We start from the raw sequence: 27,924 nt of genomic DNA on the forward strand, positions 1-27,924 counted from the left end.
ACTAATGATGCTGAAAATTCAGCTTTGATCACAGAGATATATTATATTAAAAAATATTACTGTTTTTCTGTATTTTGATCACATAAACGCAAGCTTGATGAGCATAAGAGACTTATAAACTTTACATTAAAAATAGTAATGTTTCAAAACTTTTGACTGGTACTGTAACTTACTGTATAGGCTAACTGCACCATGACGACCAACATTGAATAAGCACAACAAAAAAAGTCATACTGAACCACTCTTTTTACATAATTGGCAGGATAAGAGCAGGACAAGCAGAAACCTGAAAAAAACCCATTCTTTCAGTCCTTTAATTAAACTAAAAGACAGTAATTAATAGAAGATCCCAACACAACTGCATGAAGAGGCTAAAGGAAAAAAAAGATAGATAGATAGATAGATAGATAGATAGATAGATAGATAGATAGATAGATAGATAGATAGATAGATAGATAGATAGACAGTCATAACGGTTACACAAAAATAAAAGACACATTTCTGGTCACTTACAGTTAGGACAGATTCCAGGTTTCCATTACTTTCACACTCAAAACTGATTTAAAAGAGCCTTTTGGTGAGACAGGCTAAGATTTACTCATATATTATGTTCAGATACCTTTATCTTCTGCTCAAGCGCCAAATGTGTCTCCAAACCGCGTTATTTACTTCTGGACTCGACAAACTTTTGCGCCACAAACATCCAAACAAACGGCGTCCGTAAACTCCGTAAACAAACGTGAACTCCGCTTTATAAGAGCCGTTTTATGAGCGGACACAGAGTCATAGTCCTCAATCACAATAAAACGCGGTAATCCTTTCGAAAGGAGTGAGTTATATCACACGTTTGCCGAGAACAACGGAGCGTATTCAAACACTCCATCTACGCGTCGCGACACAAACAAACTACAACGCGCGCGTCCGTCCATAGAGCCAACAGCGCGAGCGACGGAGTCCCTGACGTCATCGGTTCGCTGACCAACCAGAGCGCTCTCATTATAATCATGGACGGAGCTGCATTGATTATAATAAAGCGTTCTAGTATAGTCGCACACCTCAGTAAATATGACACACGAGGCAAAAATCTGTACCATGGACATTTTCCTTTCTAGCTTCAAATGAATCTCCAACACAGATCTCCATTTGTTTCACTGACACATTAACTCAGGTGATGTAGCCTGTAATACAGCAGCTTACAAATGAAATTATTTAATATTATGGTAAATATTTGGATCGTTGCTGTTATAAATTGACAACAGTGATATGTTCTGCAAATTCAGGATGTGAGTGGTGATTTATAGGAGATGGATTTTCTGAAACTGATGTTTCCAAGACACGCCTGAAAAGTTCACAAAGGATGCATATCTACGATTTCATTTATTTACAATATTTCACATCCCCCATTTTATGATTGATGGATAGATGGATAGACAGATGCACGAACGGATGGATGGACGAATGGATGGATGGATGGGTAGATGGTTGGGTGGATGGACGGACAGATGGATAGATAGATGGATGGATGGACGGACAGACAGATAGATGGATAGATGGATAGACAGTTAGATGGATGGATGATGGATGGATAGATAGATGGATGGACAGACAGATAGATGGATGGACGGACAGATGGATGAATTGATGGACAGATGGATAGATAGATGGATAGGTGGATGGACAGACAGACAGATGGATGGATGGACAGACAGATAGATGGATGGATGGACAGACAGATAGATGGACGCATGGATGGACGGACAGATGGATAGACAGTTGGATGAATGGATGATGGATGGATAGACAGATGGATAGATGGATGGATGGATGGACGGATGGACGGATGGATGGACAGACAGATAGATGGAAAGATGGATAGACAGTTGGATGGATGATGGATGGATAGACAGATGGATGGATGGATGGATGGATTGGCAGAATGAATGGATGGATGGACAGACAGATGGAGAGATGGATGGATGGATGGACAGACTGATGAATGGATTGACGGATGGATGGACAGACTGATGGATGGATAGAAGGATGGATGGACAGATGGATGGATAGAAGGATGGATGGACAGACAGAATGGATGGATGGACAGATGGATGGATAGATGGATGGATGGATGGATGGATGGATGGACAGAATGGATGGATGGATGGATGGATGGACAGATGGATGGATAGATGGATGGATGGATGGATGGATGGATGGACAGATGGATGGATAGAAGGATGGATGGACAGACAGATGGAGAGATGGATGGATGGATGTATGGACAGACTGATGGATAGATGGATGGATGGATGGACAGATGGATAGATAGAAGGATGGATGGACAGACAGATGGAGAGATGGATGGACAGACTGATGGATGGATGGATGGATGGACAGAATGGATGGATGGATGGATGGACAGATGGATGGATAGATGAGAGATGGATGGATGGATGGATGGATGGATGGACAGATGGATGGATAGAAGGATGGATGGACAGACAGATGGAGAGATGGATAGATGGACAGATGGATGGATGGATGGACAGATGGATAGAAGGATGGATGGACAGACAGATGGAGAGATGGATGGATGGACAGATGGATAGATGGACAGATGGATGGATAGAAGGATGGATGGACAGACAGATGGATGGGTGGATGGACAGACAGACTGATGGATGGACAGATGGATGGATGGACAGACAGATAGATGGACGCATGGATGGACGGAAAGATGGATAGACAGTTGGATGGATGATGGATGGATAGACAGATGGACAGATGGATGGATGGATGGACAGATGGATGGACAGATAGATGGAGAGATGGATGGACAGACTGATGGATGGATGGATAGATAGATGAAAGGACTGATGAACAGACAGATGGATGAAAGAACGAACAAAAAGATATATGGATGGACGGATGGATAAACGGACAGACAGATGAAGAGAAACAGGGCGCCACACATGTTCATGCTCAGCTGCGGGACTATGAGGGTCTGAGTGAAGATGCTCCACTGAAATAACACCAGCAGCTGAGCTTCAAAGAGAAGAGGGCACTGTAACTGGATCAACCATAATCAAAGCGCTCCGGGACAAGCCTCAATCGATCGCCAGCAGTTCATCAAAGCTGACAAGGTCAGCCAACAACACAGCGGGAGAGAAGGAAAAAAGAAGGGAAGAGAAAAGAAAATCACGGAAGGCTGAGGGTCACAGAGGAAGGGTGTGTTATGTTGTTGTCTGAGCCCTGGATACTACCTTCTATTTCAAAATGCAAAACAATAACAGCTTAAAGTCTGTTTAAATTGAAAGTTAGCAGGAAAGTGGAACTTTTTTAATGCCTTTTTTTGAAATGCCAAGATGTGCATAAATTCTAAAAAAAACACACATAAAAAAACATGCATGCACTCCTTTGAGTCAGATACATTTTTATCCGATAAGAAAACATGCGCATAAACCACAATGGAAACACATTTACAGAACAAACACATTTACCAGCATCTTTGGCATGCGAGGCGGGTGCGCTAACAAAGACGCTAAAGGCTGCAGCCGCTTGAATCAGATCGGGGGAGTGAGGTTTACATGCACAGCTCTTACTGACCTACGTTTCACTCACTCCCACTCGGGTCACGGCACCACCTGAAACCGGTCCTACTCGCCCCGTTTCGAGCGGGATAGCATCTCTGGAATGGGAGGCGGGCACTAACAAAGACGCTAAAGACCGCAGATACTAGCGTTAGCCGCCAGCGCACATTTTGAAGCCAGGGGAGTGACATTTACTCACACAGCTCTTACTAGCTTGCTTCCGTTACACTGGTTCCGCCTCTTCGATGACATCACACATGTCGTTACAGACAATAAGCGATGATTGGTTGGGAAGCAACATGTGGTCTGACATAGATATACCCTTCGGGAGTTTGATTGACAGGCGATTTGACCAATCATAATCCGCCATTTTGTCCGACAAAGCAGTCAGGAGAATTAGTAGATTAACGTCGGTGGACTTGAACTTGAAAAACTGTGTGTACTGGCGTCTTTGTATGGTTCATTCGTGTTTATTTGACGATATAAATTAACAAGAAGGAAGAGGTGATCAGTTCACGAGCAGCTTTAACTGAAGCGATCTGTCACAAAACTTTAAAGAGCCACAAAGCAATATTAATTGTTTAAATGTATTTTTTTTAAAAGACAAAATTTGAAAGTTGAGACTGTTTCATATCAAACGTAACACTTTCTGGTGTGGCGTGAGAGAGGCGTGGCTTGTTGGACGTAGCAACAGTAACTAAAGGGGGCGGGTCTTTTTGCGAATGGTCAATCGACTAAAAGTTTAGGAGTCAAAATCGCATAATCTGGCTCAGTGACTATCGTAATTATCGTAACTGAACCATACATAAAGGGTTTGAGTGATGTTTGGGACCCCTGTACATGCTCACTCCTAATCTGCAACTCTCAATGAGTTTCTCTGTGAATTTTCATGTCTCTGAGGTTTATCCGAAACTGTAGGGGACCAAAATCTCTCCGACGCCTCTCTGAATGGGACGGGCGAGTCCTGGCTGGTTCCTCGGGCCCTTTGAGTCCCACATGTGTTTTACTGCGCTGGAGAAAGATCAATACATGCTGACCAAATTATGGAGCAGATCAAAGCAGAACAGTCGGGAACTCTTGAGGACTTGAGTAAATATTTAGACATCTAATAAGAAAAGTATATTGACAGTAGCGTTTAATTTACTCAAAGCATTTGTATTAATCGTTGTTGTTTAGCAAGCATTAGTGCATCCAGCGGCTCGTGCAAGTTAATTCATATGCAGCCTTTTATTCTATGCTGCAAAAATGTAGATCCATAAAAGCAGGGAGGGATGGGACTTTTGGCTGGAATTGAAATATAGGAGTGTGTTCCTGATTTACATTCCTCATACAAGTGTTGCCTAACGGCTCTCAGGTGCGAACGAGAGCAACAACCCTGTCCTGTGTGTGACAAATGATCATTTAGTTATGCTACATTTTGTGCAATATGGATAGATGGATATATAGATAGATAAACAGAAAGATAGAAAGAACAAGATAGAACAATGGAACAATACAAAGAATGATAGATAGATAGATAGATAGATAGATAGATAGATAGATAGATAGATAGATAGATAGATAGATAGATAGATAGATAGATAGATAGATAGATAGATAGATAGATAGATAGAAACATAGATAGAACGACAGATAGATAGATAGACAGACAGACAGATAGATAAACAAACTGATAGATAGATAGATAGATAGATAGATAGATAGATAGATAGATAGATAGATAGATAGATAGATAGATAGATAGATAGATAGATAGATAGATAGTCTGTCTATATATCTATCTATCTGACAGACAGACAGACAGACAGAACGACAGATAGATAGACAGACAGACAGATAGATAGATAGATAGACAAACTGATAGATCGATAGATAGATAGATAGATAGATAGATAGATAGATAGATAGATAGATAGATAGATAGACAGACAGACAAACTGATAGATAGATAGATAGATAGATAGATAGATAGATAGATAGATAGATAGATAGATAGATAGACAAACTGATAGATAGATAGATAGATAGATAGACAAACTGATAGATAGATAGATAGATATCTATCTATCTATCTATCTGACAGACAGACAGACAGACAGACAGAAAGACAGATAGAAAGATAGATAGATAGATAGAACGACAGATAGACAGACAGACAGATAGATAGATAGATATATCGATAGATAGAACGACAGATAGATAGATAGACAGACAGACAGACAGACAGATAGACAGATAGATAGATAGATAGACAGACAGACAGATAGATAGATAAAATGACAGACAGGCAGACAGACAGATAGACAAAATGATAGATAGATAGACAGACAGATAGAATGATAGATAGACAGCCAGACAGATAGATATATAGATAGGACGACAGACAGATGACAGATGACAGACAGACAAGACAGACAGACAGATAGATAGACAGACAGATAGATAGATAGACAGACAGAGAGATAAAAAGATGGATGGATAGATAGATAAATAGACAGATAGACAGACAGATAGATAGATAGATAGACAGACAGATAAAATGATAGACAGACAGCCAGACAGATAGATGTATAGATAGAAAGACAGACAGACAGATAGACAGGCCGATAGATAGACAGAGAGATAGACAGGCTGATAGATTGACAGACAGACAGGACGACAGATAGATAGATAGATAGATAGATAGATAGATAGATAGATAGATAGATAGATAGATAGATAGATAGATAGATAGATAGATAGATAGACAGATAGATAAAATGATAGATAGATAGACAGACAGATAGATAGACAGACAGACAGACAGACAGACAAATAGATAGATAGATAGTTTGATCATGTTCCCTACAAAAGTGTCCGGCTTGACAGACAGACAGACTGATAGAGAGACAGACGAGAGATCAGAGAGTCCATCTATTTCAGCGTTTGTTCGGCTCTTCCTTTGAGGAACGTCCCAAACGCTGCGCCGGCCATCGAGTCCGTCTGAGATCTGGCAGCGGATCAGCAAACAGCGAGGAGGAGGAGGACTGCGTCTGTCACACACAGTCTTCTGGACTTACACACACTTTTTGGAGTGTGGATGTGAAATATCTCGGGGGGCCTCAGATTCCAGAGCGAGGAGGATCAGGGGCCAGAAGGATTCTGACATGATGTCTCAAGGCCAAAATGAAGAGAAACAGCAGTCTGACTGTATTAGCAGGAGCTTTATGTCAACATTTAGACTAAGAATACACTTTTCTACCTCAATATCAAACTCAATCCAATTTTAAACTAAATCAATTATTTTCCCCTAAAAAGAATCTTTCGGGTTTAATTCTATCGATATTTCTATCAACGCTTTTGAAAGAAGTCTCGTCTGCTCACCAAGGCTGCATTTATTTGATCAAAAATACAGTTAAACACAGTAAAATTGGGAAATATTGCGAACATATTGTAAACTGTAATTTATTACTCCAGTCTTCAGTGTCACATGATCCTTCAGAAATCACTCTAATAAGATGATTTGCTGCTCAAGAAACATTTATGATTATTATTAATGTTGAAAACAGTTTGTATGTTGAAACTCTCTCATATGGACCTTGAACCGTTTGGTCCCCATTGAAGTCCATTATATGGAGAAAATGCTGGAATGTTTTCATCAAAAACCTTAATTTCTTTTCGACTGAAAAAAGAAAGACATGGACATCTTGGATGACATGGGGGTGAGTAAATTATCAGCAAACGTTTTTTTCAAAAGTGAACTACTCCTTTAAAGCAGTTCTGAAGACAAAACCGATACTAGCAAGTGGCGACGGTGACGGTGAGTGTGTCATGGCCATTTAAAACTGCTAAACCTTTACAAATACAAGGACTTCTTCAATTAAAAGGATTTGCATAAATAATGAAGTAGTCCCTAAATGGACAAATTAGACACGCACACACACACAAAAAATTCTACACATCAATTTGTCGTTTTAGGGACGACTTTAGCCTTAAAAACCAATATCACACGGTGTTAATAAAGCTGATTCCACACAGCGGAATTCAATCATAAATCCCTAACTGAAACTTTTGTGAAAGCCTACCCCACGCAAAAAAAAGCTCTTAAAAAATTATGAGTACATTTGTGATAAATGACCACAAAACACAAAAATATTATAAGTGCATAATAAATTTCAGCTGTTGCCACGCGGTTACACCCGCAACCCTGCAGCCTGGACTGTGTCTCGCTCCGCTCTCATGCCAACACAAACCGAATCACCTCACCCTGCATGATTTCACTCAGCGGCTCCAGGAAACTGTGTGTGTGTGTGTGTGTGTGTGTGTGTGTGTGTGTGTGCTGGGTCTGATTTTAATGAACAGGCCCGTACTAACAGCGCTCGGCTGGGGAAAGACTGCTGGCTTCATGCCTGTGTCATGTTTCCAATGAGAATCGGGAACCAACACCTGCTGGCCACATTAAAAATGAGAAAATAACACAACAACACACACACACACAAACCCTTTATTGCCTCTGTGCTGAGTTTCATATATATATGAATTCATCGCTGAAGTTATTTCAAGATTTTAACCCATATTTGCATTGCATTTGAATCGTTGCATAATTACTAAGTTTTATGATCAATTGCAGTAAAAACAGTAAAAAACTATTTAAAATAAGAGTTTTCTATCTAAATATACTGTAAAAAATGATCGTGATTTTAATGGTAAAAAAACTGTAAAAATGCTACTGTGAAAAACTGTTAATTGGTTAACAGAACCTTTCCGTACTATATACGGTAAATAGATGTATTGGTAAATTACAGCAAAATACCGTTAAATTTACAGTTTTTGAAAGTGAAAAAGAACAACTCGTTGTATAATTTACAGTGAAAAAACGTAAATTGACATTCCCACAATTCCCTGCGTGACACTCCACTTGATGTATTTTTGTTGAAATAAGTTGTTTCTTCATAGTTTGCTTAGTCTTTTTCTCTAATCAGTTAGGTGCATTAGGGTTTTATGTGACATTTAATGTTGTTAAATTAATGTTACCTTTTTAAAATTTCATGTGTGTTGCCATGATGGTGTTTAATGTTTTAATGAATGACACTGTGCCACTTGTATATATTAATATAAAGTTTCTTATGGAAGAACTACATTAGGGCTGTCAAACGATTAATCGCGATTAATCGCATCCAAAATAAAAGTTTGTGTTTACATAATATATGTGGGTGCACTGTGTATAATTATTTTGTATATATACAAATACACACTCATGCATGTATATTTAAGAAAACATATTATTTATAGATAAAATATTTATATTGATATATAATATAAATTATATATAAATCTATATACAGTATATACATGAAAATATTTCTGAAATATATAGAAGCATGTGTGTGTATTTATATAAATAAAATAATTATACACAGTGCACCCACATATATTATGTAAACACAGACTTTTATTTTGGATGCGATTAATCACGATTAATCGTTTGACAGCCCTAAACTACATGTGATGAGCTTCCATCATGTGACTCTCATTACTTCTGTGATTGCTGGATGTCAGTTTATTACAATGGTACAAAACAGAAATTAACACTTCAATTGGTCGATAATTTTACATTATATCAGATAATGAAATACGGTTTCTTTCTGTAAATTTTAAGTTAAGTCTGTAAAACCTTGTTACCGTAAAATCTTGCTACCGTATTTTATACGGTAAATTTCTGGCAACCACAGCTGCCGGTATTTTACCGTAAATTGAACACAATTTTTTTTTTATGTTAAAATTAGTGCTGGGGATTAATCGCATCCAAAATAAACATTTGTATTTACATTTCTGTATAATTAATTTAATTTATTTATCATTTTAATTTTTCTTAAATATAAAAATTAAGTTGAATTTTCAGCATCATTAAGTCTTCAGTGTCACATGATCCTTCAGAAATCACTCTAATATGCTGATTTGCTGCTCAAGAAACATTTATGATTATTATCAATGTTGAAAACAGTCATATTTCTGTGAAAACCAGCATAAATTTTGTTTTTCATGATTCTTTGATGAATAGAAAGATCAAAACAACAGCATTTATTTTAAATAGAAAACCTTTGTAACATTACAAATGTCACTCTTATGATTGATGATTAAAAGTATTAATTTCTTTTAAAAAATGACCCTAAACTTTTGAAACGGTAGTGTCAGACGCCGATGTTCTCGATTCTCTTTTTAATAACAGTGTGTTTTAATGTATTGCTGATAATATAGTGTTTCATAATCCTCACTTTCCTGTTCCAAGAGTCACCCTTAAACAACAGTCCTTCTGGGGGGAAAGAAGATTAAAATGAGATTTATTATCGCATATTTGTTATCGCTTCCAAGCATGCTGACAATGCAAAACACACACACACACACACACACCAGTGGGCGGCAGGATATTGAACAATGAATTGTTGCAGGATTTCCCTTGAAACTATTTTCACAAATGATTCAAGAAATGGCATTGAATTAGACTTCTTGAATATGAATATGGTATATCTTTTATACAAATGTTGAAGCAGAAAGATTGATAGAGTATTTTCTTGTAAAAACAAACTAATACTAACACTAATCGTTGCTTTATTTACAACATCAGGAAAAAAAAATTACAATCAAGAAGGGGAAGTCAGATCTCCGAAATATATAGTATATCAGGCGATATTGTCCGCATTTGTGGACGCCAATATACGTGTGTGAACGGGCCTTTGATTCATAAATGCACAATATTAAAAGAAAAGTCACATTATGGAAGTAAAATTGGTTAAATTAAAGCGTATCATCAGGGTACCAGCACACACACACACACGAGCAGGCCGAATGATGAATGTGTGCTTTGACAAACGTGTCCTATAAATACAAACATGTGTGCACTCTTGTCTGTCACACTCATGAGTGTGTGTCATTGTTTCAATATTTAAAACACACAAGTCTGATTTTCTGACGTGTTTGGAGGGTTCCCAGGGTCTTGCCTTCACTTCCTCCTCTATTTAACGACAAATAAATGTAAGAAAGGTGATACCGAGGCAGGAGAACGACACGCTCGTACAGTAATAGAGGCTAGGAAATGGGAAATCCGGATGTGTATGAATGTGCAACGCTGGGTAATTCAAAAGAACAGATCAGGTGTCAGTACAGGACAAAACGGACAGCTGCCCTCATAGTGGAAATCACACTAAATAAAAGTCGTGTTAAAAAAAATGTGTTATCTATAGGCTATACACTGTTATACTATGTTGTCTCGCTTTCTGCGTAGAGCTGCATAATTCTGGATAAATTTTTCAAACAGAGATCGTGATTTTCGCGCAACTCTGAACAGACAACTAAACCAAAAAATAATAACAATAACGTAGAACTTGTATTGTATTGTATTTATTTATTTCTTCGGTCAGTCATTTAGAAATCATGTCATAAATCATGTAACACAAAAGAGAGAGAGAAAAAAAATAAAATAAAAATTAAAAATTAAAACTAAAATTAAAACTTACTATAAGTAAGTTTAAAAAATTAAAACTTACTATAAGTTTGGATGAAATGTTAATGCTGTGTTTAAAGATACATATTTATTTTTTTTGAATCATTCGTTTTTAAATGGATTGAATTAATGATCCAATGATTCAGCGTTTTTTAACGAGTCTTTTGAATAAATGATTCAGTGATAAACACATTTTTAGCAGTCGCTTGTCGCCACCTACTGGTGTAACGATGTAATGACAATCTGTATGCCAATAAGTTGCTGCGTCCCAATTCGCTTACTTATACTACGCCCTAAAAGTATGTACTCTTTTTGTGAGGAAAAAGTACATACTTTTGAGTGTGTAGCAAAAGAGTAGGCAAGCTTTGGGACATACTATCACGTCATCTTTAATGGACAGCTCTGTCGCGTGCTGCGTGCATCCTGTCACCGTAAACTGCCCTGTCAATCATCTTGTCACAGTTAAAATCCTCCATTCTATCTAATTTTATTTCCTACCGTTTCGGAGAGCACGTTCATCTGCCAGTTGTGGGCCTTTCATGCTCTCCTCGTGTTTGCAATTTGAATATAATGATGCATTTAAAACGTAATAGCTAAACGTGTCTTTACAAAAGTTCACAGTGCTGCTGCAAATGCAATATAATGTGGACAAGATTTAATAAATTCATTTTCGTCAGGTTAGATACTGATAATTAATCACTCAAAGCTCTTTATCTAAACCTCTCTACACAACCGCGGGGACTCGCGCGTCCTCCGTATCGACTTCGTGTCTGTAGTTTTTTTTAACACTTTTTACTCGTGTTTGTAGTTCTAACCGAATCCTCGTCCAACGCGCAATGGTTGTGGGCATTATCAGCCGTTAGAGTGTGCATCGATCTACACTTCGGATTCTGACCGGAAAAAGTAGACCATCCGGGTATCTTTGAAACACTCATTTCAACATACTACGATTTGGGACGTACTAATTCTATTTTCGAATACTATTTAGGATGGATAGTATGCGAATTGGGACGCAGGGAGTGGCAAGTTATTTTCAAAAAGGTGATTTACTCACGCTACCGTTGACATCGGTGTTTATCCGAACTATAAACCTTTATCTCAGTACTTCTGTGATCATTTGAATTATTGTAAGACAGAAATTAATATTAATATTGTCTTTATTTTATATGGGACAATCCATATAAGTTGAACATATACGCCGGATTTAGCACAATGCTAATTTCCATCCGTGGTCCCAAACATAGACAAACACAAACAAAATAAAGATACTATGTTGAAAAACTGCAAGAAGGACCTATATTGTAACGTTACATGACAATAGAAAGAGGTGAATCGTTGTCGGATTAAGATCGCTTGTGTTTGAAACGAGATCGCGATCTTGTAATGATTATTCATGCAGTTGACTTGTGAGTATATAGTCCATCTTAAATCTTCCTCTCTGTTTGTATGAACAGGCGAAGGTCCTTCCAAAACACTAATTTTCACAATAATCAGGGTGTGTGTAGTGCTTTTGGCAGCTAAATATTGATATCCGAGACCCTAAACCCGAGAAACACATACGCTCTTGCCATACTTGGATTTATGAGGTGATTATACAAGTGTGTGCGAGAAGATCGCTGAACTGAACTTGCCGTAAAAATGACTAGTCGACAACAACACGTTCTCCACCCTGAACCTGCGATTAATCCTTCATCTGCTAAATGAGCTCAAAACACATTAACATCCATGACATCAGGAGTCGACCTGACAGGAGCAAACCTCAGCGGACGATCAGTGACACTTTCCCAGGAAGAAAAACTACAACTGTGAAGTTGAGAAATAGGAAAAATCCTGACTGATTTTCCAGAACTCAACGAATCTTAGGCAAACTCTCTGTGTGGTGTGAGAAAACTCATAGGACACTGTGTCTGCATTCACAATCACATCAGAAGAGGAAAAACAATACGTGACAAAAGAAGCATGTCTGAATTCACAGTTTAGAGGGTAACGGACGATATATGATCACTTTTAATGTTATTGTTATCGGCCCGATAAGAAAATTTGACCGAAATATTAAAGCTGATAAATGTATTATTTTCTTCAGCTGAGACGCTTCAGACGCACCCAATCTTCTCATGACAGAAACAAGATATTAAAGAAGAAAACGAAGGGTGGGACTGTTTATTAGGGCTGTCAAACGATTAATCGCATCCAAAATAAAAGTTTGTGTTTACATAATATAAGTGGGTGCACTGTGTATAATTATTTAAACGATTATAAAAAGCGATTAATCGGTTGACAGCCCTACTGTTTATCCATTAGGAACTGACTGAATTGAGAGAAAAGGCATTTCAGAAGAGGGTTGAGTTTATAGATAAATTAACATTTTATTACTTCGAATAATCTGAACTGATGAAATAAGGATAGAAATATTGCATGAAGTAATACCGTTTTATCATTTATGCAGAATTCATTCAAAATGAATCTGTCTTGTATGTATATTTTTCAGTACTCGCTTAAAAATAAAGGCTCTAATATATATATATATATATATATATATATATATATATATATATATTTATAATCTAATATATATAAAGGCTCTCTAAAATAAATAAATAAATATATATATATATATATATATATATATATAAAGGCTCTAATATATATATATATATATATATATATATATATATATATATATATATATATATATATATATACACACAGGTGGAACTCGAAAAAATTAGAAAAATAAGTTAATTTATTTCAGAAATTCCAAAACATTCTAATTTTTAATTTGGGGTTTTCATAAGCTATAAGCCATAATCAATAAAGGCTTGAAATATCTCATTTTGTATGTATGAGTCTATATAATGTATTAGTTTCACCTTTTAAGTTGAATTACTGAAATAAATGAACTTTTGCACAATATTCAAATTTTTTGATTTCCACCTACGTATATATATATATATATATATATATATATATATATATATATATAGTATTTATAAAAGAAATTGTTAGTTTTAGTTTAATTTAGTACTCCAACTTAAACTAAAGAGGGTCAGTAAGAACTTTTATTCAGTAATGATTGATTAATCTGATCGAAAATAACAGTAAAGACATTAATAATGTTACAAAAGATTATTTCAAAATAAAGCGTATCACGGTTTCCACAGAAATATGACTGTTTTCAACATTGATAATAATAATCATAAATTTTTCATGAGCATCAAATCATCATCTTAGAGTGATTTCTGAAGGATCATGCGACACTGAAGACTGAAGTAATGATGCTGAAAATAAATTTCACATTTCACAAAATATTCATGCAGAAAATGGTAATATTTCACAATTTTACTGTACCCCAAACTTTCGAACAAAAAACATTGTGCATCCTGAACCCAACTGCTATACTCTAAAGAAAGCTGGATTTGGGATATTCTAATCATAAACCAATGCAGCAATATCTTACTACACTCTAAAAAATGCTGGGTTGTTTTAACCCAATTTTGGGTCAAATATGGACAAACCCGAAATGTTGGGTTAAAAATGTAATGTAAAAATTTAACCCAACGGCTGGGTTAGTCCATATTTGACCCAAAGTTGGGTTAAAACAACCCAGCATTTTTTAGAGTGTAAGATTCAATATATCACCCCGTTGACCCAACGAATGAGCTTAGCTCTGTTTAAAGGCTTCCTGGTGCTGTAAGACGGCCATTCTTTTGATGCACAGTCGCATATTTGAACAGAACAAGCAATTAACGTGGACGACACGGGAAGGGACGTTTTGAAAGCAGAACCAGAGCCATAAAACTAGTACCAGTGTGTCAGACAATCAAGTCAGTGTTAACGTCCGAGACGGGAGGGACGTTTCGTGGCATATAATGGGCTTTAAGTAGTTTTCCAAACAGCGCTGAGTCGAATATCCACCTCAGAGATTTATAGGAGGAACCCAACACACTTTTTCAATAAAGTAAAGAAATCGCCATTATAATGCACTGGCTATTAAAGCAAATCCAGCACAGAGGAAACCTCAATAATTACTCTTAGCACTTTTTCCAGCCCGTTCTGAAGAGCTATAGAGGGCTTGAAGAATGAAACACACTTAGCCATCCATTTTTCCCAGTCTGTCATTGTTGTGAGGCTGCTAAATATTTGCTCTTCCCAGCTTAGGATGTTAGGATGAGAAGAGCCTCTTTGTGGCGAGAGGTCAAAGGCCTTCGATCGCTTTCCTGGGACCAAACCGGAGATCTCGGCATCTTCAACCATCACTTACACTCTTTCAATTAGTGGAAAGCTTTGACTCTTTTCAGTGAGAAACTCTTTGAAAACAGCTTGAGCAAACCTCCATCGATCAATTCGGTGGATGGAAAAACAAAACAGAACAGCACACAAAAAACACTCAAAAGTGTTGCATTAAATTAAAAAACATAAAATATGACATCTATATTAATAAAAAATTTGAATATGGTGCAAAAGTTAATTTATTCCACTAATTCAACTTAACCCTCAGGTGCTCTTCGGTCATTTCTGACCGAAATATTTTCTGTTTTGAATTTCTAAAAATCACAGCTTCATCGGAATGTTATGAAACTTGGTGACTTTTATGGCATTATGTATGTGAATAAAAAAAAAAAAAAAAATGAGGTCATGATCCGAGCATGCTAAGTGGTCTTAAAAAAAATAGTCACACTTGTGGTGTTTGGTCAAAAATGACCGACCATAGGAAATGAATGGGAAATTGACAAAAAGAAAAAAATTATCTGAATTTTTGTACGTGCAATCTACAAATCGGGGTGACACTCTACAAAGGGGTGACACTCTACAACATCTAGAGTGCAAAACAGACAAACCCACCCACACACACACACGTCTTAAAAGAAATAGTCACACTTCTGGTCTTTGGTCAAAAATGACCCCCATAGAAAATGAATGGGAAATTGACAAAAACACAAAAATTCACAAATTTTTATTTATTTATTTATTTTTACATTTTTTTTTTAATTTATAAAAAATAGTTTTTGAGATTGTTTCAACTATATTCAAATCCACCACCACAAAAAAAAAAAGTGTTCATAAACATCTGGGGAATTCACATGCTTCTCCATAGAGAGCTGTATGGTTACACCATTATTATACGCTTTTTCTCTATACTGTAACCAGATGGTGCTAATTTTCTTCAAAAAAAAAATGTTTTTTTCTGAAAGCCTAGACTCTATATTAAACTAAAATACTACATTAATAATTTTTGGAAAAAAATAATATATATATAGAAAAATATATATATTTTTCCATGGCTAAAATAGACCATAAATATTGCATAAATATTAATAAATTCAATCAAACTGTCTCAAAATACTAAATTACAACGAATAAATATTATAGAATAAAGAAAAATTGCATTGGTTTTACTGGGATGGAGGAAATTTATTGTTTAGGTGTCCGGTCACTTTTGACCGGGAAGATAACAAGTGTGACTCCGAAACGAAGAGCACCTGAGGGTTAAAAGATGAAACGAATATATTATATCGACTCATTACATGCAAAGTGAGATATTTCAAGCCTTAATTTGTGATGATTATGGCTCACACATTATGAAAACCCCAAATTAAAAATTAGAATATTGTGATCTGAATATCTCATCACAATTATAACAAGCCTTTGCTTGCAATATCTCACTTTGCGTAATGAGTCGATATAAGAAGTTTCACCTGAAATAAATGATATTTAAATTTCACCTGTATTTCGAGTAAATGTTCGTTTAAGCTTTCTATTCTTCAAACAATCCTGAGAAATAATATGTATTACGGTTTCCACAGAAATATGACTGTTTTCAACATTGATAATAATGAGAAATGTTTCTCGAGCATCAAATCATCATAGAGTGATTTCTGAAGGGTCATGTGACACTGTAGACTGGAGTAATGATGCTGAAAATGCAGCTTTGATCGCAGGAATAAATTACACTTTACTATATATTCACATAGAAAACAGTTATTTTAAATTATAATAATATTTCAAATTTTTTGCTGTATTTTCACATACTTGGTGAGCAGAAGAGATTAAAAAAAATCACCGATTTAGTAAAAACCAGTGTGGAAAAAAGCAACCGCTCTTTGATCAAGAAAAGCTTTATATTGCCCAGCAGCACAAACACTGACGCAACATCTCTCAACTAAAACATTTAACTACATACTTTAAGCCACTGGAGTTATTACTGGCATAAACAACAAACACTGAAAGCTGAGCATCATGGGATCTCCATCGGACTTCAACCCTGTCATTAAGACAGTAATCAGGAGTTTTATCTGACGCCAAGTTTAACGGCGGCGGATGATCAAAGCTCGTCCTCGCGCAGAAACACTGGAAACTGCTGTTAGTAATCCACGACTGCGCCTCAAACACAGCTGTGTGACACCAGGAGACGAGACCAATCCTCTCGTCTCGTCCTCCAATTAAACACAGGCGTCTCACCTTTAGAGTCTGTATAATGTTAGTCTTACTGTTATCTAGAAGCTAGTGTGCTCCAAAACAATGACACAAATCACATTAAGAAAATATAAGCGTCCAAAACTTTACAGTCTCTCACTTCCGCCATTATGGATCAATGATTTTGATGACATCACTGCATTCAGCTTCTCATCAGATTTTCTGTCCAATCAAACGCTCTACAATCTGAAGCTCCGCCCCCTACATTATAAATAGATACTGCGGATGAAATTGTTCACTTTTTCACACATTTACTGCACATAGTGCACTATATAGAGGATCGGGAACGATTCAGACAGTGTAAATATTCGTTATGAAGTCTAGTTTTACGTTAGTGTCTTTACTGTCACTTTTGCTCATTTAATGCATACTTGTTGAATAAAAAGTATTCATTTCTTAAAAAATAAAATACTGACCCCAAACGTCTGAACGGTGATATTTACATATTTATGTACTGTATTCTTCTCTGCACAACTGTATTCTTAACTGCACTTTTCTGTAAAAAAAAAAAAAAAACAAAGTCTTCACTAATACAGGCCTCTTGTTGGGAGTAAAAATGAGTTTAATTGGAAAGAAAAGGGGGGAAAAAAGTGTTACACACCTCCCGGGGTTTTCGAATGCCACTTCAAGACTTGCATTATAATGGAGCTCCTTCGAGGGCCGAAGCGGGTCAGGGCCCTTCTGAGCCACTAATAGGCTTCAAAGGGTCAAAGTGAAGATTACAGAAACCGAGCGGACACTTGAACGTCTCCTAAAAACACGGGAGATTTCCCACAAACCAACCGATGAATGCACAAACATCATGTTACATGCATGAGAATAATTTAGAAGTTCACAGACAAATATGTAAAAAAAAAAAAAAAAAAAAAAGTATGTTTCATCTAAAAACTGAAAACATTCGTAAGCGTTTCGGAAATGTATGTACACGACAACTGCGTTTGGGCGCCTGAAAACGTAAACTTTTGAAAATTGGTTTTAAAGTGCAAGTTTTTGAAAACGATACTGTTATCGTCTATGTGTAAAACTATGAAAATGCAAATTTGTGAAAACGGTAACGTCACGTCATGTGTATTATGTGTTCAGACGCGTAGTTTCTTTACAAAGTAGAAAGTGACGTTGCTAACTACTGGCCTGGCAGCAGAAACACAGCGTTTTTAGTCATTTCCACGAGAGATGCACCGATTGGTCGAAACCGATAATTCTTTATATTTGAAAGCTGATAACCGATATATTGGCCGATTAATCTAAATCCACATTTTTATATAGGCTAGTTTCTGAGAGCCTGATTGCAAAAACAAAAAAAAAAACAAAAAAAAAATATTTAAAGCCATGACCCAAACATACAATTTTAATAATGTTATGTAGCCGATATGATAGACTTGCGATGAACTCTATTTTCCTTTATTGAAGTGATTTCAGCTATTTAAACCCATCATGTTGAACAGTCGCATCTGAAGCGTCTCAGCTGAAGGAAATAATACATTATTTATCAGCTTTAATATATCAGCCAAATATTCTTATCAGGCTGATACCGATAACATTAAAAATGATCATATATATATGAACAGACATTCTCAACAACACACATTGTAACAAAAAATTTATTACTGGAGTAAGTTTTAAAAGAAAACATTATTCCAGACTTTCTAAATTTCACGTTTAATTCAATGTGTCTGAAGGGTTAATTACATTTTTGTTAATTCAATGTGTTAATTAAATTTTTCATATCTGAAGGCTGCATTTATTTGATCAAAAATACAGTAAAAATCATGAAATATTATTACAATGTAAAATAACTGTTTTCTATGGAAGCTTGTTTCCGCCACTGAATAAAATAAATAAATAATTGCGACTTTTTATCTCACAATTGGGAGATATGAAGTCATAATTCTGAGAAATAAAGTCGCAATTGTGAGAAAAAAAAGACAGAATTGAGACTTTATCTCACAATTCTGACTTTATATCTCGAAATTCTGACATCTTTTCTCAGAATTGTGAGATATAAACCGGCAATTGCGAGTTATCAGGCCAATTCCCTCAGAATAGTTTATATCAAGCAATTCTGACTTTATATTACGCAATTTCGACTTAATATCATGCATTTCTGACTTTATAACATACAGTTGCAAATATATCACGCAATTGCGACTTTATATCACGCAATTCTGACTTTATATCTTTTTTATATCCAAAATTGCATGATATAAAGCCGCAATTGTGTGTTATAAAGAATTGGCGAGATAAAAAGTCTCAATTACCTTTTTTATTTTTCATTCTGTGGCGGAAACAAGCTTCCATAGTTTTCTATGTGAATATATAGTAAATTGTAATGTATTCCTGTGATTAAAGCTCAATTTTCAACTTTCATAATTACAGTCTTCAGTGTCACATGATCCTTCAGAAATCACTCTAATATGATGATTTGATGCTCAAGAAACATTTATGATTATTATCAATGTTAAAAACAGTTAGTAAACCGTGACACATTTTGTTTTTCAGGATTCTTTGATGAATAGAACTGCATTTATTTGAACTAGAAAAAGGTTATGTTTAATTCACTATACTTGCCGTCAGAAAATTACCAGCAATTTCTGTGTGAAAATGGTTCCAACATTAAAACTACATTATTTTTAGTGCACGATACTCAAGAAGTAGCACAAACAGTAATGCTTGACTTAGCAATTTAAACTAACTACATTCATACGTCATTCATCCAAACTACAAGACATGAATGCATTTTTCCTATAGGAACCCATTTCCTTCTTTACAACAGCATCCAAGATTCATTTGCAGATGTTTACGGCATGAAGCATGTGGTCCACATTACAGAGGCAAGTCACATTATTAGCATTTGACAGCGAAAAAAAAACAAAACATTAAAATAAATATGACTAAACTAACAGTTTCCATAATAATCGTGACCCGTAATCATATTTACAGACTTTGAGTCGCATTTCTTATGTTTGTAGTCACAGATATTAAACACCAGCTGTCAAATCTGCGGAGAATTACTCAAAGTGGATCAAGCTTAAATTCCTCAAAGAACAAACGCAGAGAAACCATTTAACTTGTGTCTTTTTACATTAAATAAGACCTGGCAGTCTAAATCGCATATATCCCGCTAAGAAAATATTTGAAGCTCGCGTCCCCTGCAGTCAGGCCAATTACTGCAATGAAGTCTGACGCGCTGATCGCCAGCAGACGCCACATGTGTTTACAGGACCAGAACTCAGATACCTGCCAGATTATTCTTCACTATAGACATATGGCGTTAATATATGGCTTAATGTATAGATATGGAGCTGCATGGCTAAAACACTAGCACTCAAAGGTTTGGGTTCAGTTTTTCCAATGTTTCTCTTTTGTTCACCAAAGCTGCATTTATAAAAAAATAAATAAATAAAAATACAGTAAAATTGTGAAATATTTTTACAATGTAAAATAACGTTTTTCTATGTGAATATGTATTAAAATTGAATTTATTTGTGTGATCAAAGCTGAATTTTCAGCATCAGTCTTCAGTGTCACATGATCCTTCAGAAATCACTCTAATATGATGATCTGATTCTCAAGAAACGTTTCTGATTATTTTTTCAGGTTTCGTTGATGAATAGAAGTTCAAAAGGACAGCGTTTATTTGAAATAGAACTCTTTTGTAACATGAATGTCTTTACCGTCACTTTTGATCAATTTAATGCATCCTTGCTGAATTAAAGTATTTATTTTATCTTACTGATCCCAAACATTTGAAAAAGCCTTTGAAAAACATATATGTCGATGCATATGTATTTGTTATGAAATACATTAAACAGGTGATTTGTTTCCTACATTCAAAATGTTTAATGCAAAATACTGTAAAATTAATGTTTTCACCACAGATTTTTGCTAAATATACACAAAACAAAATATATAATAATTTGCATTTATATGCGCCAAATATAACAAACCATATAGCAATAAACAGGAGAGCCAGGCCGATGAAGGATTTTGAAGGTGGATACCGATACAAATATTTGTTGGTTTTAAAATCCGATATTCCGATATATCGGCCGATATTATTATTATTTTTATTTCAGAATCCCGCAACAAAATATTAACAGATTTCCCTAACATTAGTTATTCATTTATAAGTTTTAATTAAAATAATATGATAATGCATTTTAAAAAGAAACTTGTTTCTATTGTCACAACAGAACGGATGAACATCAAAAGTTATTAACATCATTAAAGTTCTGATAAATAAAATAATAATTACTCCCTACATTGCCTTATAGTTATAACTAAGCTACCTTATAATTACAATGTCAGCTTGCTTATCCCTTTACCTGCACTTTTTGACAAGACTCATGACCTGGTTGAAGCGTAATTCGTCCGTTTTTATTTTATTTTTTAAATATTAATTTATCGGCCATTATAACTGCCAATACCGATATTTTAGAAAATGCCTAATATCGGCCGATATTATCTGCATGCCGATATATCGGTCTGGCTCGAATAAAAAGCTATATTAATCTACATTTATACTACGGGGTTAAATACTACACTATACTAAGTTAAATGCTTGAATCTGATTGGTTGACGCATGTTCTAAGGTGTGCCATTATGCACGGATAAAGTAGTTCCAGCAGGTTTTGACCGCGTTACAGTTCTATATCACTTCGCCAAATGATTTCAGTGATTTCAAATGTCCTTACAGCCGACAACAACAGATGAACCAAAACCCACAACCAAGCAAATAAATAGTAAACAATAGGATAAAAATGTCAAACTGTTTCCATGTTTTTTGCCACATTATTTTGAAAAGAAAGCACATTCTCTCTCCTGCTCAACACACAGTAAGGACACACACTTTTCATCAGCGCTGCTCTGATGATTTTATCTGTAAAATAGAAACTTAAAAGCTACATGACATTTCTCACTAGCGAGGGAATAACGCCGCTGTTATTGAAGCAGATAAACTTACAGTTTTAATATTAGCAGAATCAGGCTATTTAAACATGCTTAAGCTCTCTCTCTCTCATAACTGCCATCAGTGGCTAAAGCCGCTGTTACTAGATCTAAAATGACTAGCAATGAAGACGTCCCACACACAAGAGCATTTTAAGGACAAACACCAGATAAATGTCTTGAAATGCATCATCTGAACAATGTTTTGAGGTGTGGTAACCATATAAGATGAATAATTGACTCAAGGACGTTGAATTATTGTTTAGGGTTGGGTATCGTTTGAATTTGAACGATTCTGATTCCGATTCCGATTCCTTGTTTCGATTCCAGTTCCTAACGATTCTCGATTCCGATTCTTTTAAGAGGCAGGGTCAAAAAAGTTTAGCTAACCTTGCTAACCAACGGTCTTTCTGAAGGAAATACTCCTTCTGTCACAAATACTTGTCACAAATTTTGCATTTTGCCGAGATTTCGTTAATTTTTAGAAAAGTGAAACCACACTTTGGACCGCCGACGTAAGCTACTCATGTTCGACTCGCGCGGTTATGCCAACACTTCCGGTAGACGCTTCTTCGTTTTGTTCAGCGGTTTCTTCTTCCGCTCGCGCTCGGCGGACTGTGAATATCGAAACTAGGAATCGAAATTTTAACTTTTGAACGATTCCGGGAAAAACGAAAAGTTAGTCCCGGTTCCAATCGATACTCGATTCTCGATACCCAACCCTAAATATAATGCACACCCGAGGTGTAACTATCATTATTTTTCTAATAATTCAACGGGCCGTAGTCAATTATTCCTTACATACGTTTACTAAAACAACTCAATATATGAAGAGTTCAGATGCAAATTCTTCTAGAATGATCATTTTTATCAAGCTTGTATATTGTACAAGTTCAGTAATTTCACTTAAATGTCAATTCATAGGTAATCTTCATTGTCATTTAAGTGAAATTACTGAACTTAAATATATAAGCTTGATAAAAATGATCATTTTAGAAGAAAATTTCAAATGGCACTTAGAGGCTTTTGCATCTGAACTCTTCATATGGAAAAGGGAGAGAATTCTGAGCACATGTTTGAGTTATGATGCAAACGAGTCAAAGATTCAGAGATTGGCACTGACTTATTCGAATGAACATGTTGAAGTGACTCACAAAATGAATCGCAGTCTATCAGCATTTCTGCTACTGAAGCGATTAGGAATACATTATTAGGAATACCTCATACATTAGGAAACGTATTAGCCAATAAAAAACACTGTAAAATAGTTATAGTTTCCACAATGTGGCATAATATCATCATCTCCCCCAGCCTACAGCGAAACGCCTGTGATTGATGTCTGCATTTCTCCCATTCCTGAGAGAATCCGTCTCTGTGGATTGACAGCAACGTTTGCCTAGTAAACAGAGACATTCCATTCCTCCACACACACACACACACACACACACACACACACACACCTTGTCAGCTCAAAACCACATTACTATTTTGTTGTCCAGGCAGCAAAAACAAAGACAAGGGAAAAGAGTGTGAATTTTTCTACAAGTTATGATTAGGAATGCAACAAAATGAACATTTCTGCCGATACCGATAACCGATAATTCTTGAAAGCCGATAACCGATATATTGGCCGATAAATCTAAATCCAAATTTTTATATAATTTTGAGAACCTGATTACAAAAACATTAAAATCTTTATCCAATAGAAATGGACTTGTTATGTAACTCACTCGAATGTATGAAACAAATGGAAAACCTGTATTTGTAGCACCCTACTAGTTGTTGCTGTTATTTTTATTTTTGTTTGTTTGTTCATTGTGTAAATTAAGAAATGCAAATTAAAAAAAAATTATAAATAATCTAAAAAAAAAAAATTTATCTTTATCCAAAACACAATTATAATGATGTTCTCATAATAATTGTATCTAGCCGATATGACAGACTGTCGTTAAACATTTTTTCTTTTCTGAAGTGATTCCAATCATAATTCAAGCAATTTAAACCCATCATGTTGAATTAAAGGAAATAATACATTATTTATCAGCTTTAATATATCTGTCTTATTACGCTGATACCGATAACATTAAAAGTTAACATATACTGGCCGATACCGATATGGTGGCCGATATATCGGGCATCTCAAGTTATCAACATCAACATCAAATCATCATATTAGAGTGATTTCTGACGGATCATGTGACATGAAGACTGGAGTAATGATGCTGGAAACATGAGTAAAGACACCACTGTGTTTCTGCAAGAGTCATGCATCACATGTAGAACAATAACGATGAGGAGAGCGGGAGAAAATGGAAGTGGGAAAATGTGTCGGGACACCTGGGATGTGGGCGAACAAACAGGCGTTATTCACATCAGAGCGGATTCACTTCATAAATCCCCTTCATTAGGAACGGTCTCGGATAATTGGCTTGTTTAGCGGGAAGTGGAAGAGGAAGTTGTGTTTGCGCTCGAAAACAAAAATGAGTCTCTTTCTGGAAGGTCAAAAAACGTTTTTTGTTCTGTTGCATGAATTAAACCTGAGAAATATCGATTTCTATATGTTACTGCTGAGATGCTGTGATGTAGTGAAGGTCAGAGGTCAAGTAATGTCTTGCATTAAAGACCAGACTGTGCAAAATATGGATAAAACAGACTCGTATTGTTTCACTTACAGTCCGGCTCTGAGGAAAATGTATTTTCAACACAATCTGGATCGATCCTGACCTTCTGCCCTTTAAAAGGTTCAGTCTGGCGTGAGTTTGCGGAGCAGAGACGGGAGAAGTGAATCAGCAGGAGTGTGTGTGAGGAGAAAGTGAGATCAGTCTCGTCTCGTCCTGCCAAACATGAGCGCATCCGAGCACAGGAGGAATACACAAACAGCTTCTTCTGGAGAGGAAAACACACACCATTTAATGTGTTTAATCCGGACTATGAATGAATAAATACTTATAGAACATGAAGCCTATTTTAGGAGCATTACTCATTTGAAATTAATTAATAAATATATATGTTTATAAATAAATAAATAATTATAGAACACAAAGCTTTAGGAACTGTAATACTTTAAATTAATAAGTTAATATTTTTTTGGATAAAAAAATGAAGCCTATATCAGACTATAAATAATCTAAAATAAATAAATAATAAATACTTATAGAACATTAAGCCTTTTAAATGAATAAAAAATGCATACATTTATAGATAATATGAAAAGAAATTCTGATAAAAAATATAAGACATAATTTAAAATAAATAACATTTTCATATAGAAAATGAAGCCTGTTTTAGTATCACTAATTATTTAAAATACATATATGTGTAACATGAAGCCTATTTTAGAAACATTCTTTTAATTAATTTATAAGAAATAATTTATTATAGAAAATTATGACAATTTTAGGATTACTAATACTTTAAATTAATAAGTTAATATTTTTTTTGGATTAAAAAAATGAAGCCTATATCAAACTCAAGACCATATATAATCTAAAAATAAATAAATAAATACTTATAGAACATTAAGCCTTTTTATTAATATTTTAAATAAATAAACAACAGAATTTTAGCCAATTTTAGGATCATTAATAATCTAAAAATGTATGTATTTATTTAGTTTCGGATAGAAAATGAAGCCTACATCAGGACCATTCATAATTTAGTATAAACAAATAATAAATTTACTTATAAAACATGAAGCCAATTTTAGGAAAATTAATCATTTTAAATAAATAAATACATACATAATGTCATATTTTTTCTGAAAGAAAATAAAGATTATACGTAAATTTAAAATTAAATTATTAACACTTTAAAAAGCTTAATTTATTATTATAATTTTTTTAAAGAACACAAAGCCTAGGCCTACTTGAGGACCATTCATAATTTAAAAACAATTAAATTATAATAAATACTTACAGAACATAAAGTCTATAATAATCGAAAACAAATAGATTAGTTTTAGAAGTTTTAAAAAATGAAGCCAATTTTAGAATCATAAATACTTGAATCGATTCATTTTCAGACAAAAAATAAGCATATTTCAGGACTTAATCAAGAGAGTGTGTTTCAGGAGAAATGAAAGGACATCGGGTCATGAGGAGCATCGAAGTTCAGAAATTAAACAAACCACTCCGTTTAATTGAAATGGTGAAACTTCCAAGTAATAAAAACGCTTTAGCCTAAAACCTTACAAAACATTTCTCCAAAACAGCTCTGTTCAATCTCAACTCCCTCTGGCATCAGAAGCACGTCCATCTTTCAAATATCCTTTTCACTTTTTTCCACATAAAGCCAGAATCCTAATGGCTGTTTTTATAAAGCAAAGTGAAAGACCGTATGGAGAACTACAGAACCGGCGTCTGCTAACACTGTTCTGCTAACATCTTCTCAGGAAAACACAACGAAGTTCTTAGGGGTAAAAACAGGTTATAATATGTGACATACTGGCGTCCAGACGTTTAGATGAATATGTAAATATGTGCTGCTTTCCTCTCAATAACGAAATAAAAAACAGAAATGACAGCGGTGAGAAAACAGCGGTTCAGAAAGCATCTGATAATGATATGCTTGCTCCAGTGCTCTATTTACAATAGATTGCTTCAAATTAAGCAGCTTTACAGTTAAACTTGGAAGAAAAAGTGACTGTCGCTTTCAATAAAAATTACAATTTAATTTTCTACTATAAAGCAGATGTTATTACTCACGATGGCCTCGACGACTCAACAGAAGAAATGGACCAGGCAGAGAGAGTAGAGTACAATTGAAAGAAGGCGGAGCCTCAGAGCCACACCCCCTACTACATCATCGCCGCGGACCACTGGGAGTTCGTTCTTTGATTCTGTGAGACGCGCCATTATCTGAAGGCCACGCCCACAATCCAACTGTCTACAGTGACTGCTTTGCGAGAAGCTTCCTCCTCGTCGTCGTTTATGACTTATAACAAAAACAAAACAATGTCTAAAAGCTGCTATATGACAAGGTGGACAGCAAACAAGCTAAAACACCCAGAAATAAGTTTTTATGAGCTGTGGCCCCACAAAAACAAGCTTTTTAGGACATAAAAGTCCTTAAAAATCTGAACATTCAGATCTGTGTTGATCCATTCATGTGCAAGTATGAAACTGCTTCACAGTCTTTTCAAGCACACAGTATCATTATTTCTATTACAAATATTCATATTATCACAGAAGTACTGAGATTTTTACATTTAGCAGACGCTTTTATCCAAAGTGGCTTACATGACCCTTCCCAGTTAAATCTAAAGCAGTACACATACAGTATACATAAAAAAGATAGGCTATAAAGGACGATAAAAAAAGAGATATAAGTTTATAGTTCGGATATAAACACTGATGTCTACGGCAGTGATCAAAATCGAGTAAATCACCTTTTGAAAGCAACTTGACGCTTCAAATACAGATTGTGTCATTACATCGT

At 35.4% G+C, this 27,924-nt stretch overlaps 1 protein-coding gene and 1 pseudogene across 4 annotated transcripts in view; both read right to left on the minus strand.

Moving 5' to 3' along the window:
* The window catches only part of disp1 (dispatched RND transporter family member 1), a 63,855-nt gene that overhangs the window by 28,806 nt on the left and 7,125 nt on the right, over positions 1–27,924 (minus strand). Inside the window, exon 2 of one of the 4 annotated variants that reach the window (XM_089118930.1) lies at positions 25,161–25,374. The exons of 1 other annotated variant lie outside the window; for it this stretch is intronic. The gene's annotated coding sequence lies outside the window, so the exon portion shown is untranslated. Of the gene's footprint in view, positions 1–513; positions 923–25,160; positions 25,375–27,924 lie in introns of those variants that run through there. 2 more of the 4 variants (XM_089118931.1, XM_039690213.2) reach the window with 2 other exon arrangements.
* LOC148976886 (uncharacterized) lies at positions 262–27,341 on the minus strand (annotated as a pseudogene).

The sequence above is a fragment of the Pimephales promelas genome, chromosome 13 (genome assembly GCF_988280905.1).
Source record: "Pimephales promelas chromosome 13, fPimPro1.hap1.1, whole genome shotgun sequence".
NCBI lineage: Eukaryota > Metazoa > Chordata > Actinopteri > Cypriniformes > Leuciscidae > Pimephales > Pimephales promelas.